We start from the raw sequence: 13972 nt of genomic DNA, 5'->3' as shown, positions 1-13972 counted from the left end.
GAGAGGGAGGGAGGGAGGGAGGGAGGGAGGGAGGGAGGGAGGGAGGGAGGGAGGGAGGGAGGGAGCGATTTGAACCACCCAAAAAGCCAAGTCCTAAATTTAAATGACATTTTTGTTCATTGTTCTGTATTTTCACAACTCTTATTCCACATTTGTAGGAACATTCAAGTGCTTCTTTAAAAAGAAAAACACATGAGATGTCACTGGTGTGACCTGTACCTCCTACTGTATGACATAATGGCATGAAATCAATGGTGCTGTTTGAGTTTTATTTTCTTTTGTTTTGTTTTCCCTCAATCACAGGGCTGGCTCAGGCTGCCAGGGCACTAGCTGATAAGTCAGAAAACGAAAGCTTAAGTTTCTCTATGTAGCACACTGAGTAAAAAGCCATAGCCAGACTAATCAAGCAGGACCAGGAGAGGCACTAGTCATAATTCGGGTGTTCCTTGACCTCATAGAATGTGCCGGTCAGTCTCTGCAATATACTACATGCACTGTCTCACTCAGTTTGCCTCTGCAGCCCTATATAGCTAGGCAGTGCTACTACTGTAACACTTATCTGATGAATTGTTAACTAAGAACAGAAACTTTGGTGCGCCCACGGTGTCTCAGTCAACACGGGGAATACAGAAGGCCCATATCTGATGTCTCCTTTCCCTGAACTCTTTTTATTCTGCATCCAGACCTAGCTTTCTGTGAACTCTGTTGGGAAATTTAACACTCCCTAAAATGTAATGTCCCTATGTGTGTTTGATCTTTGTCCTTCATTCAATCCCATCTCCGGCCATTACTGTCCTCCTTCACCCCATCCAGGTGGACTGCCTTTGGGGGCATTTTCTCAACTACTTCCATCTCAGTTGCCAATATCTTTAAGTTCAGAGCTAAGTTCCCTAGATAGGAGAGAAGACGACAGGCACCAGTTACACTGCTTGAAGAGAACGGCATAGGGTTTGGTGTGACATTCCTTTCCTGTGCTCCGACCCAGATAAGTTGGTCACAATGCTTATTCCACAAGGACTCATCCCTACCCATAATTCTCCGCTATCCCTTCAGTTGCACTCAGTACCAGCCACTTCATCGGTTCCGTTCTCTCAGGTGATGAGGGTGTGCGCCCATAAGTGATATAGCTCTAGGCCCAACAGGTGGTCAGAGGGTGGCTCCTGGTTGGATACGGACAGTGCTTAGATGCACGGACTTGAGACAGAACAGGAAGCTCTACATTTGCCACTCAGATTCCACGGCACAAACTGCTTTCACGAGATCTTTCCAGCAGTAAACACAGTTGGTGCCGACCTCGGTTAGCACTTGCCAGGGAGTTTCCCCACAAGAATGACCGGCTGTGACTCCCACACAACCTTCCCGGTGTGGCAGTTGGCACTTTCGCCGTCTTTTGCAAGTCAAATGCAGACTTTGGGTCAAGGAGCAGAAAGCAGACCAGAAGTGTGCAGGGACTCTGGTTGGTGCATATCAATCCCTGGTACAAGAGGCTCCCCGTGATCAAACATAACCCCCAATAAAGCCTTACTTGGTGCTCTTTGACTTTTCATTATGCCTATAATAATCTAGCAAAAGAATCATGGGTTGGTGTCCACACAAGGGTCAGCTCTAGGGACCAGCCACAATGCAGGATGGATGGATCCAGGGATGGGAAGACATCCTGCTGTCTCTCCCCATGCCTCTGTGCCACAGAGAATTTCAAGAAGTCTAAGAATTCCCATTCAAAGTAGGTCTTCCAGGTTGTTACAAAGGATTATTTGTCAAGGTGGGTGGGTTGAAATGACTGAATTAATTCCATGCTTGCTTATGACTAGTAAGTATTTATTGTACTGTGACCCTGGAACCTAGACACGTTAGGGGAAAACCTGATATTATGTACTTGTTAATGCTGCTTCTCAGTCTTAAATCAAAAGGCTCTCTTTTGTCCTTCAAACACCTATACATGTTGCCTTCTGTGAATGACTCCTCCAGCCACTTTGTCTTGAACATGTCTTCCAACATAAGCTAGCTGCTCCCTGTTTTCATTATTTTATCTATAGAGCTCACATAATATTTTCTTATTCATTTAATCTCCGTATCAAGCTCTATGCTCACTGGAAACAAAGATCTTTCCTGTTTTCCTGCTTCAATGTGCCTTCCTAATGCCTAGAACCGCTATTCAGTAATCTATTTAATAAAAGATTAATGGGATATGAAATATAGTAAATTGTTAAATAGAATCCATTTGTACACTTTTCGTTTTATCTATTTTCCTTTTTCTTCTCCTTATGTATATTTGCATGCTCGTATCTGCATGCTCGTATCCATAAGCATGTGCACGTTTGCATGTGGATGTGCATGCAAAAATGTAGTCATATGCATGTAGTTGCCCAAGGGTGATGCTGGGAACTCTCCCCTGTGACTCGTCCACTTTCTCCCTTGAGGAAGGATCTCTCAGTCAAACTCAGATCTCATTGGTAGGCTAGTCCAGGCAGCCAGCTTGCTCTGCGGTTCCCTGGAATCAGCCTTCTGAAGTTGTAATTAAGGGAGCCTGCCCTACTCACCCAGCATGTGTTTGGGTTCTGGGAATCCAGGCTTTGGTCATCTTCCTTGAGCACCAAATGCATTAACCACCAAACCATCTCAACCTACCCACTTTTAAATTTTCAAATAATAATAAAATAGTAGCTTTGAGTACAATGTTTGTCCAAAGGCCAGTGAACAGTCCTCTCCTACCTCCTCTGGATTTACCTGGTAGCCAGTTAATTGCAGTTACACTACTAGACAGTTAATGTAGGAACAGAGCAAGAGAGAAAGATGGTTGAGGCGGGACTCATTCATCTTTATTATGTTAAGGAAAACGGTAACCACAATATTTCACCCATTTTCCTCCTTGGGAAGAACATTGTAGGAAGAATGGAAGAGCCAGAAGTCCAAGATGGGCGCTGCTAGATGACGCCATCTGTGTGTGACAGGGCATCCATAAAAGGGCATCTCAAGGCAGAAAAAAAAAAGCTTTTAAATTGACATCCTAGACTTTCCGGCCCTATAGAAAACTGGATCAGATAGCTGGATCATGGAGATTGGGAGCTGCTATCTTAATTCATATATGGAGATGGGAGAGAGCAGATAGAGGGAGCAGTGGAATCTGAAAAGTGAGCCCTGTATGTGAGGATTGTTTCGGCCTAGCTTTGCCCACTAGGTGAGCAGGATAATGCATAGCCTGGGATCAGTTCAGTGAGAATGCATATTCATGCCAAAGCCTCTATTACAGGAAGTGGTAGTGTGTGTGTGTGTGTGTGTGTGTGTGTGTGTGTGTGTGTGTGTGTGTAATTTAGATGAAATTACAATTATATCACCTGGCTTGATAATGTTCTCCCCTAAAGCCATAGACTATCTAACCAAAATCTGAATGCTGAGCATGAGAACCCTCCTTTGGAGTTTTGATTAGACCCTCACAAAACAATACAGATTTTTTTGCCTTGGTTGCCTACCAGAACATTAAGGTATGTCCACATTGCATTAAAAAAAATCACATGCTTTAGACACAGGACTTGGAAGAATTGGGCTGCAATTGACTCAGAAGCATCCTCCCTAAGGATAAGCTCTCATAGTATCCAAAGGTACTATGCAATCTGCCACGGGAGAAAAATGATTAAAAGCCCTACACAGCTCTAAAGGCCATCAACTGCAGCAATGACCTGCAAGGCAAGGCATCCCCAGAGGTTTGATGCTGGCACTTAGACATCAGCCATAGAACTTGATTTATGGGCCACACAATAGGGGATAATTCATGCCTGGTACTGTGATCCTAGCTAGCTCTACCTGTGGTTAGCAAGGTCATGTACCCTGGAAAAGAAACTACTACTGCCTTGTTTCTAAACCAGAATAAATCTGGGTCCCAAACATTGTTTAAATACTTATCCTTTCACCCACAAACAACTAGAGCTCTCACCCCCTCATCAAAGAAGTTTCTTGTAGAAGACAGCCACCATCACAGAAACCCACAACTTGTCCAACTACATAGACCAACTTCCTGTGGGGTACATGTGGCCAATTGACAAAACTACAACAAAACCCCTACACTTCAGTCTCGGATTTGGTCAAATGTGAGTAAAGTAGGAATAACCGTTCATGCATAGGTTTGTAGTATGACTCTACCTTTTTGAAATCTTTTATATGCAAGGCATTATGTAAAATAATTTATTCCCATCATTTTCCTAAGATGTATTTTAAATGTTACCTATATGTATATGTTTATGGCCTGGGCACATGTGTGCCACAGACAAACTTGAATGAAGCCCAATGAGCAAAACTGTTGGTTCATACAGCAAGTGTATGTGGGAATTGATTAAGGAAGTGCCAAGATGTAGTCCCCAAAGTGGTGACATCTTCCCATGTTCACCAGCAGTATGTGACAGTTCTACGGCATGCTTCCCTCACCACCTACTTATATTATGGGATGCGTTAGTTCCTTGCATTATCTGTTCTAATACACGGGTGATACTTAGAGCATTTCTTTAGGATTCACCCAAGCAAGTGATTTTAATTGCCTTGTAGAACCACCCAAGTCTCTAAGAGAAATCCCATTTCACAAGCAAGACCCCGTAACTAGGTTCCGCCCTTATAATAATGGTTACAGCCTTGCTCTTTAACTGTTCCCTGTGATGTGGGCCATTGAGAGCACTTTTTAAAATTTTACGTGACAAGTTGAAATAGCCCTTAACTGGAAACCATAGTCAGTGATTTCATTCCTCAGTGTCATAGTAACCCCTCCCCACTTATCCTTTGGAAAGGCTCTGAACTCAGTTCCTTTTGGGTATCTGAGGTGTTTGTCTGTCCGTGGTTCATGAGAAAATTCAGTCCATTAACTGGAAAAACTAAACTCACAAGTTTCCTTTCTTATCATCAGGGATCCTTCTTGACATAAGAAGAGAAGCAGCATCCAAAATGGGAATGTTGAGATTTCATAAAAGGAGGAAATTTGAAGTACCAACTTTGACCACGAAGCATCAAGGGCATTTCAGTTCTATCCAACACAATTGACTTGATGCTAGCCAGTCACCACCACAGAAATTGCCCTTCATTTCTTTTTCTTATAAGGCTTATCTCAATTAAGCTATTTTCTCCTAGCTTTGAACTTTTTTAGGCAAAAAAAAAAAAAAAAGAAAGAAAGAAAGAAAGATAAAGTCTGTGGGTTACTTTTATAATAAGTTATGTTCTTTCTCAATGAATTTTCCATGACATCTGTTTAGGAAAATCTTGGAATATACCAAAATGAGATAATGACAGGGTTTTATATTTATCAAAGGCTGCCTTACCCTCGTGCACACATAAAGCCTAGTCACCATTGCATAGAAGGGCACTCATCTATGCCCGGAGGCATAGTCACTGAAAGGAAACTGCTTCTAACAACAACAGCAATAAGAAAAAAAAAAGTCCCTAACGCCTCACCAAGACTCAGAGCCATCTCAGCTGAGCTGCGCGGCTCCATTCTCTCCCTGGGCTCATTTTGTTTGGACTTCACTAGCTCTAGCTGAATTTAAAGACACATTTAAAGGAGGTTCACCGCAACAAGACGTTTTTGTGAAGAGACTTTTTTAATTCTCAAAGATGATGAGGTTTTACTCTGACATTTTATTTTATTTTATTTTATTTTATTTTATTTTATTTTATTTTATTTTATTTTATTTTTGTAGAAGGGCTCAATGTCCTGAGTCAGAACCTGGGGGGAAGAGAGCTGAGACCCACCAGTGAGAACGTGACAAGAAGTTCCTCAGCCAAGTGTGCCCCGGATGACATTAAAGGCAAAAGACAATTTCGAGAAATACATTTTTCATGCTCTAGATGTTTTCAAATGCTACCTAATTTGCTTTTATATAGGAACTCTGCACATTAGCAGACATATAATCTAATAAGTGGCTCGGAGGTGACATATACTCTTTTCCACCTTCATGGTGACATTAACAGGGTATTTTAATTTTAGCCAAAAGACTCTGAATATTCCAATAGTGCTGACTACTAGTGATATTTTGAAATAACTGTATGTATAGAGTAGCTTTTCACCACCATTGGAGGTTCCATTTACCCTGGTCAAGTAGGAAGTCCTCATTACCCAGTTTCAAGTACCCTGGTCAATCAATGTTCAAGAATATTAAATAGAAGAGCTGGGTGTTTAGCTCAGTTCATAGAGTACATGTTTGACATGTGAAACCCAGGGATCAGTGCCCAGCACCACCTAAACTGGGTGTGGCCATGCACATTTTAACCCATCACTCTGGAAATGGAGTCAGGGGATCCAAAAGTTTAGGTCTACCTGAGCTACAAAAGACCCCGTCTCAAAAAATTAAATAGAAAATGCCATAAATATAAAACTTACAAGTCTCAGTTATTCTAAGTGGGACGATAATAGTCAGATAATATCAGATCTACAAGAAACAGCGGGGTAACAGTGCTGCGTAAAGAAAATACTAAATAGCAGATATTATCGCATATTTTTATAAAAAATTAAAATATTTCTTCTGTAGGGGATGCACATGCACTGACACATGTCAAAGACTTCTGGAGCCCTTTTTCTTGCACTATGTGGGTCCCAGGGATTTAATTCAGGTCGTCAGCTTTGGCAGAAATTGCCTGTCTCAGCAAGTCCACCTCACCGCGCCTGCCCTATTACTGCTCTTCTTATCATACAATATTACAGGCACTAAACATATATCCTCTCTAAGGCTTGCATTTGCATCCCAGATTCTATTTCCAAATTATTCCAAGTGAATTGAGTGGTTGTGAAATCAGCTCTTCTTTCTACTAGACTGTGCTTATTTAATGCAGCAATTCTGTTTCTGGGATACAGGTTGGCAGTAAAAGCTTTTTTACTGTGCCTTTTCTATTTGCCTATGTTATTACAACTAAGTACATAAATAAGACAAATGTTCAGCAACTATCTTGAAAGGGTTAATACTACCATTTGGATAAATATTATTTATTTCGCTTCATTAGATATATTGTGGGTAATTCGAAATCAAAATGTGTATTGGAAGAACTTAAAACTATGAAGGTGATAGTGATTTCAGATGAAAAGTCTTCACTTTTCTCATGACCAAACTTGGAGAAGTTAAGTGACTAGTTGTCTATAGTCAGTTTGTGACATAACTGTGCCTGGAACCCAGGTTTGAAGAGTACAGGCTAGGCACAGCATTGGTTACCTCTCTGTCACACCGCCACCAGAACGTGTGGCTTACATTCAAGACTCAAAAGTAAGAGAAGTTGTGAAGCCCCAGAGGTCGTGTGAAAGTCAGTCCCCACTCTCCACTCAACTGTGGAGAATGTCCTGTCCATTGGCTAGATCTGGGTAGGGCTTCAAAGTTTACTGCACGTATTGTCCTTGGCTGGTGCCATAGTTTGAGCAGGACCCCTGGGCCCAGATCCACAGTCATAGGGGAGGGGAGTAAGGGGAAAATGAGAGGGGGGGGCAATGGGAGGATACAAGGGATGGAATAACAACTGAGATGTAATATGAATAAATTAATAAAATATATTTTAAAAAAGAAAAAAGAGAGAGGTTGTGAAGTGGAAGTTTTTGTTATGTTGTGTAGGTGTGTTTTGTTTCGATCCCAAGTATAGGATGGGAAACAGACTCGTGAGAAGACGCATGAGCTCTGTCAGCTGGGGGCTGCCTTGTGCAGGGGTGTGGGGTTTTCCACACTGAATAACATCCTGCTGTGGACTCTGAGAGGATATAAATAAGGGCCCCAAAATAGAGAGAGAAAACTTCTAAGAGGATGATGCTGTTGGTCCCTGCTGTTGCTCCAGCTGCTGTGTCTGCTGTTGCTTCGCTGGACTGCTGAAATCCTGACGATGAAGAGCAGAATTGTCTCAAGGAACTGAGTCTGAAGTGGTCTAGTTCCCCTGTCCCTAGTAACCTTCTTTCTCTTCTACCTAGGGTCATGGAGTTGGAAGGGAGGTAGAGACATTAAATAAAGCAGGTGGGGTTTTTTGTTTTTGTTTTTAGTTTTTTGAGACAGGGTTTCTCTATGTGGCCTTGGCTGTCCTGGACTCACTTTGTAGACCAGGCTGGCCTTGAACTCACAGTGATCCACCTGCCTCTGCCTCCCGAGTGCTGGGATTAAAGGTGTGGGCCACCACCACCTGGCTGCAAAGAGGTGCCCAAGAGGTAGCTCAGTGTGTATGAACTCTTTCAGAGGACTGAGGTTTGGTTGCCAATACTCATGTCTGGAAGTTTACAATAGCTTGTAACTACAGCTCCAGGGGATCTGATGCCCTCTTCTGCCTTTTTTTGGTACTACATGGTACTACACTGTGTGTGTGTGTGTGTGTGTGTGTGTGTGCGTGTGTACAGTACAGAGTGGAACATAACAACACAGCTTTAAGTGGCTGAGCTTTGTTATAGGAAAGCAGACACATGAATTTTCTATAAAATTCATGAATATCTCTGTCTTCCTGCAACTAAATACCTAAGATAATTATCTGGGTAAGGTAGAAGGCTTATTTGTCTCATGGTTTTTGGATTCTCAGGCCATAGCTGCTTGGCAACTATGTTTTGGGTCTGTGGGTCTGCAGCTCACTGTAGTGTGAGGAGATTGCATAAGAGGCCTCCACCTTGTGGCACCTGGAAAATGATGAGAGAGGAAGAGGATGGGTTCCTAAGGTCCATTTCAAAGACACACTTCTAATGGCCTAACTTCCTTTTACTAAGCCCCACCTCTTAAAGCCCCCACTCTCTCCCAGGAGGATGCTCCTCAACCCTCTAACACCTGGGTCTTTGGTGGAAAAGAGTCCAAATCTTTCATAGAAAAGTACCCTCATAGAGAAGTACAGAGATCCAAGTTAGAGACCGAGCTTAAAATATGGTGAAGTGTTACTTTATAGGAGTAGAAATGACTCAATGGCAGCTGTATCATCAAAGCTGGCCCAGCATAGGTGACAGCTAATAAAGCTGTGAACCTGCAGGCAGCTCAACAAATTGGGGAGTATCCTTTCTATGGGCACCAGTTGGTCTAACTCTCTTCTGGGCAGCTGGTTTCTGTTTCTCCAAGGCACATAATCTGGTCTCACTTTTCTTTGCAGCTTTTCTCCTCTAAAAAAATCTTCTTTGTACTTTGGCTCTCCTCTTTTTGAGAGGGACTCTCAGCTTTCATTGCTTGCGTTGGCAAGGAAGGGCCTAACGAATCTAGTAAGTTTCATGGATTTCCTGAAGTTCTTTTGAGTTGTTCGTCTTTCTGTTTAAGGTGCTCCCTGCAAGATGTAATGCTTCAGTCTCAGAGCAATCTATAACACAACACGCTGGGTCCCATTTCTACAGGAGTGTAAGAAGATGAAGAAAACTAAGGTATGGGAAATTATTTTTGTCCATGAGATGCAAGGAAACAAAGATTACTCTAGGTCTGGAAATGGGTTGCATACTCAGTGTCCTTGGTCTATCTGGTATATTCTGTGTCTGTAATGTAAAAATAAAAGAAAGAGAAAGACGGAGACAAAGTCCAGAAGTCTGGCAGCTACTTACGTCTTATTTAAGACTATGATAATTAATATCTGTGGGAGGTAAAGTTTGAGAGATCACAATGATATTTTATTAATTAGACAGCAGTGAATAAAGATCAGTACTAGAAATAAAAACAACAAAGATATAAGGCATCCATCCAGAGACTTGACAATCATAAACTTAATGCCACACAATTTCCCAATTTTCATCACATGTAACTTTGGAGAGCCAACCCAGAGTCCTTTTGATTACCTTTGAAACTCAAGCTTTTTATGCTTCCTTGAGTGTTTATTATACATTTTTTTAGTTATTCTTGATAGAATACCTTTTTTTTTTTTAAGTCTAAGCTTACATGCTACAGGCCATCTCTGAGGGAGGGCAGGGCAGGAACTCAAGCCAGAACTTGGAGATTGGAACTTCAATACTCCCTCCCATCCACAAGCTGTCTTATGGACACTGTGTTTATCACAGCACCAGAAAATCAAATCAGGACAAGGTAAACACTTAGGGTATTTTTGCAGATTGTGTTACTGATTAACTTTATAATCCTCTCATGTTTTCAACAATTGGGTTTTTCTGCCCAGCTGAAGTCTTCCAAAGGGCCCAGTCAAAATTCCCAGCACACAAATGGCAGCTCACACATGTCTATTAACTCAAATTCCATAGGATTCAATGCCATCTTCTTGCCTTCACAGGAGCTAGAAACGTATGCGATAAATACACATGCAAATGAAAGGCCTATACACGTGCAACTTAATTTTTTAAAACTTACAAATGTAATCAACTACGAAGTAGAAATTTTCAGCATTGGTCTCTTGGCCTCTGATTACAAATATCAGACTATTCTAAGAGACCATATTACCTTCCTTGTCTTAGATAACTAAATAACAGCATACGTGAGTCCACTGCACTACCTGTTCTCACATAAACCAGCTATGTACACCCTTTTCCTATGATGGCTACGGGGCTTTCTCTGACTGGTCCTTGTCCCTCGTCTATCCTTACCTGAAACTAGGGGTGGAAGCTGCAGTAAACTGTTGTTTTCATCAGAAGAGATGACATAAAGCCAACATCTAAAAACAACATTTCTTTTTATAATGTCTACCCAGACTTTGTTTAGGTGTTTCGGGGAGGGGGGGAGGGGATAGGGTTGTTTTTTATTTTGTTTTGTTCTGTTTCTTTAAATAGTTGAGAGTAAAAAGGCTTTGGCAATGTATGTGATGCTCAAGCTCCAAATTCTAACCCGTATTCCTAACCAGAGCAGATGGCGATATTAACTAACAGAATTTTCAAAGTGCTTTCTGCTGAAAGAAATTTTTTAGGAGCCACATGAAAGAATTTAAAGTTCACCTCTTTTGAAATGACCGGTGGTGGAATTCTGTCTGTGAAGTTTGTTGTTAGCTGAATCCAACACGGGAGACTGGGCGCACACAGGGCAGGCTCTTGAGATGGAGCAGAGCAGGGTTTGAGCTATGGAGATCCAAGGCGATTTTACAAGTGGGCACCTGAAATAATATACGGAGAGTGATTAGTGTGCTCCCACCCTTGTGTTTCCCATCTACCCCTCAAGCCCCACCTTGTATCTTTACTTAAACTTATCTGCATCATTGAAATGGCAGGAGCCTAAAAATAATTTTTTATAAAAAAAATAAATAAATAAAAGGTTGTAAGTTTGCCAAATATTGAATAAGCTCCTAGAAAATAATTCTGGTTTAGTTCAACTCAAAATTTGGCCCAAGATAAGAGAATGTGTTTGATTGTTGGCTGCTTGCTTTTTACAAACCTGCAGCAGGTTTGGAAATAGAGCTTGACCCCATGACTCAACCTCAGATTGCTCTTTATGTGTGTCTGCATGTTTTCATCAGGGTTCTTGATTAGGAAGAAAAGAGCTCAGCATCCTTTTTGGTCCCATCTTCCCTGTTGTTGTTTTATTTTCTCCTCTTTCTTTATAGCAATTAGCACCTACCCTAATATAGCTAGACTCCCATGGTGCTACTTCTGTCTACCATGTTTCAGACTTGCTTATTTTATTTCACGTGTATGACCATCTTGTGTGCGTGTGTATGTGCATGTGTGTGCGTGCATGTCTGTGTGTGTGTGTGCATGCGTGTGTGATAGATATGAATGCCTGATGCTCATGAACGTCAGACAAAAAAGGACATTGACTCTTCTTCCAGAAGACCCAAGTTCAACTCTCAGAACCCACGTCAAGTACCTCACAACCACATATGGTTTTAATTGCAGGGAATCTGGCATTGCGTTTTAAACATATTTACTCATCCTTCAACTCCTCCCAGATCCACTCCCACTTTCTTTTTCACCTAATTTTGTGCCCCCCCCAAAAACACTTTTTAAAATTACCCCAAACTCAAGTGTATGCTGTTCCATAGACTCTTCACACCCTTCCACTAGAATTTTATTGACCTACTAAGGGACCATACCTTTAAAATATATCTTCTTCTCCCAGCTGCTACTGATAACTAACCCTTTCTCAGCATGTGTAGAACTTTGTGCCCATCTCTCCTCTGTATGCTGTGCTTTTGTCTAGCTTCTGCTTTCATTGGTGTGCGCCATCTCTAACTGCCCTGCTGTGTCCAGGAAATACTATGTCCTTGTAGTAAGCCACTAACTCCGGATCTTACTATCTTCCTCCCTCCTCTTCTATAATAGCTTTGGGATTATATGGGTATGGTATAGATATCCTGATTAGGGTGCAGTATTTCATAGTCTCTTATTTGTCCCAGTTCTTGTCTACGTATTAATCCCTGCCTACTGAGAAAACAAACTTGTGATGACGTTTGAGAGATGTGCTAAACTATGGATATAATGATTAGTGATTAAGGTTCAGTTTAATTGTATGGCCAGTTAGCAGAGTAATAGTAGTGGTCTCCGCCTTAGGACTTATGACCTGTGTCACCGTAGGGTCTTAGCCCCAGTAAAGATGAAAAATACAGGTTTCATCCTGTGGATCAGGCTTTAAATCCACTCAGAAAGTTGGTTACTCCCGCAGCATCCATGCCATAACTGCACCAGTGCTTATGTCTCGCCAGGTTGATGCCTGTTGTCAATTGGCAGGGTTTAAATCTGGGTAAGAGGAATGATGACTCTTCTCCTCTAGTAAGTTTCACAACACCTTCCAATGGCCCAAAAGCTAGCCAATAGGGATGGGGCTTCCGAGTCAGAAACCCATGTAACTTCTTCATTTTCATGACTCAAATATCTGATGGTCTTAGCCATGGACTCTTACCATAAAATCAAGTTCTGAAGAGTAAGCAAGAACCTGGCAATATTCTGTGACACTTGGGAGTCCATGGAACCTCACTGGCCAACAACTTCAAAAGAGGTAACAATACTTGACACATGGCTTTTTCATTTGTTAGCCTGTGGTGTCTAGGAGACCATTGTTGCCCCAATCCAGGGAGTAGTGCTTTATACTACTTTTAAAGCCATTTTAAAGTTAGACCTTGTGGTTTGCATATTTTTTTAAATTTTAGATTTTAACTTTACTTTGCACCTTCTTAACATGATATTTTATAAGACAAAAGAAAAATAAATTAGAAATTCTGTTAAAGTTTAAGATAGTGGTTATTTTCTTTCATGGATTGTTATATTGATTCCACGTCTAAAAAGAAAAAAAAATCTCTCACCCTAACCTAGATCCTAGACCTTTTCTCCTTAAGTGGTGGAATTTTTCATTGTCAACTTAAATCTATCCTCCAAATCAATTTGCGTTTTTTGATAGCGTACTGCCTTGAAATGTATTTATTTGCCTGTGGATACCAAATTTCTAATACAATATTTTAATCCTTTGAGAAATAATGCATTTCCATCATACCTGTCTACTACGATCTCCCTCCAACTACTCCCTGAACTCCAACCACCCTGTTCCTGTCCAACTCCATGTCTCTGGTGTGTGTGTGTGTGTGTGTGTGTGTGTGTGTGTGTGTGTGTGTGTGTATACATATTTATATGTGTGTGTATATATATATAAAATATATATATGTATATATATTAGATGGACAGATGGATGGATGGATAGATAGATAGATAGATCCTGAACTCCAACCACAATGTTCCTGTCCAACTCCATGTCTCTGTGGTGTGTGTGTGTGTGTGTGTGTGTGTATACATATTTATGTATGTGTGTGTGTATATATATATATATTAGATGGATAGATGGATGGATGGATAGATACATAGATAGATAGATCAAGTCCAAACAGTGTCACCACCAGATGAATTGGTATAGTGACATCCACTGGAAGGTCAACCTACCCAGGACCACACCCTTAAAGTAAATGAGCTCCGCCCTCTAGCAGCCAACATCCGTCAATATCTCTTCAACTAGCAGTAGAGCTTCTTGTGGCCAGTCCTTCTCCATGCTAAAATGATGATTGGCTTGATCTTGTATAGGTAAGCATAGCATCTGCGAGTTAATTAAGAAGTTTAATTTTTGAAATATTATTTGCTGAAAAGACTGTCACTGAGTTTTGCACA

The sequence above is a fragment of the Acomys minous genome, assembly GCF_964271855.1.
Source record: "Acomys minous genome assembly, chromosome: 12".
Classification (NCBI taxonomy): Eukaryota; Metazoa; Chordata; class Mammalia; order Rodentia; family Muridae; genus Acomys; species Acomys minous.
This window is presented reverse-complemented; position numbering follows the sequence as displayed.